Raw genomic sequence first — 2,124 nt, 5'->3', positions numbered from 1 at the left:
TGCTTGGATAGCGTCAGTTGGAGTGGAAGGAATGAGGGAATGGGGTAGGGATTTATGAATGATGATGCAAGACCCGGCGTGTGAAGTGTTGTCTGGGTGGTCTGATCTGTAAGTAATGAAGTCACGGATGTAGAAATGTGACCGTTGAGTAAAGCGAGTTTTAATTTTCTTTAAATTATTGATTGGAAATATTCAGTTCTTTAACTAAAAATCAATTTTTAATTACCTTATTTTTGAATAATCTCCAAATAGTCTATTTGTTTCACATGAAACCATTACTACCTACTTAATTAAAATATATATCTCCATCACATCTCTTAATTTAAGTAAACTAATTATAAAACAGTATATTGCTTTTTGGTAATTTTTATCTTAGAGTATCATATACAATATACATTATGACATGGGATTACAAATTCAGATACAAAACGCCCAACATAGAGTAGAAACGTTACCAGAATGTTTTATATAAATATAAAGTTTGTAAAAATATTATAAAAACGTATTAATATTTATGAAAAAATATGTGGGATTGAAATGTTTTTTTTTTCATTTAATCTTTAATTATTAATATTATAAATTAATATAATTTAGTTCATTTATGACAATAGCCTTAAGAAGCTGCAGGCAGACAGGCCTAAGAAGAAGCCGAGAATCAATAGCCTAGCTCTGCCGACCGCCGCACGCCCTGGGATTACGCTCTTTCATAACTCACTTTTAGCTCATCTCTACTCATTCTTTTCAATCTTGAAATATGCAAACATTTTTACTAACAATAAGTTTTGATTTGAATTTCCTATGAAAATCGCTTTAGTCTAATTAATAATAAAATTTAAGTATTGTAGTTAAATATTAGTATTGTGATCATTCAATGCAAGAAATAATTAAAGATAACAATGAGTCAGTTATTTTTTATTTTACAAGGAGCTGACCCAAATTAGGTTTAAAATGAAAATTTCTGACCATAATTCTTTAGCTTACCCTTCTTATGTTGAACAAGTTTATGTCTTTTCAGAAACTTTAGTACTTGACGTATTAATACGTCAAAGGTAAACAATCGGTACGGGTAGGAAATATGAGTACGTCCTTGAAATATATGTTTCGTAGTGAAACGGGCGGGACGTATATTTTAAAACGACAAAGGTTATTATTCACCCTTACATGTCAATACATGTATTATGTAAAAAAAAGGTAAAAGTCATTTGGATTGATTACACTTTTTGATATAAAACAAAGATTGGTGTGTAGAGAAATTGGTTGATAACAACTTAGTGAAAACCCACCCAAAGGCATCAACAAACAGCTCTACACTTAAGCCATCACGCTTAGTTGAAAGGCATTTTCCAGAAGAAATGAAAAGCAATATAGGAAAAATTAAATCCATAAAATGCAGAGTTTCCTACAAAAAAGGTGTTGGGAAAGAATCTACCTACTGCTGCCCGGATTGTAAAGTAGCACTAGAGGTATTCATGATTACCCTTTAGTTTAATATGTTAAATGGAAAAACTTATGTTAAATGGAGAAATATTTCCTTCTTTTTCCATGTTAAATCGATATAGCATATAGCATGGTTGAGAGGCAGTTACTAGGTCTATTAAATGGAGAATGACGTCACGCAACAGACCAGCTGAGCTCGTCACCGATTTATTTATTGTCGTGTAAGGGTACTTGCTGTGTATTAGTTCAACAATGAATTATAATAATAATAATGCAATGACAGTTGTCAATTAACTCATCTTAATTCTATTCCTCACAAGTCAGAAGATCAACAAGGCAATCAATAGCCAAAATTTCACACAACTTTCACTTTTCACACACTTTAGGCATGTTGTAATAAATTACTTCAATCAAAACTTGGAAGTAAACAATAATATGAAGTTTTGGAAGGAAAATTTATGTATAGAACAAGTTGCTTAGAAAATCCCCTTGGAGCTCTTATGCAGATAACTTTACCACGACTTTAAATAGTATTGCTCACAATTCTATACTTATAACATTTAACATGGTAAGACTACTATGTATCAACAATAGTTTTAAAGAATATCACAGGAAAATTGAGTTTGGAATTTTCATATATTATATTTTAATTTTTAACTCAATATTCCTATGCTTTTGTTTCTTGTT

The sequence above is a fragment of the Halyomorpha halys genome, unplaced genomic scaffold, assembly GCF_000696795.3.
Source record: "Halyomorpha halys isolate HHAL.00 unplaced genomic scaffold, Hhal_1.1 Scaffold81.1, whole genome shotgun sequence".
NCBI classification, from domain to species: Eukaryota; Metazoa; Arthropoda; class Insecta; order Hemiptera; family Pentatomidae; genus Halyomorpha; species Halyomorpha halys.
Note: the sequence above shows the minus strand (reverse complement) of the source record.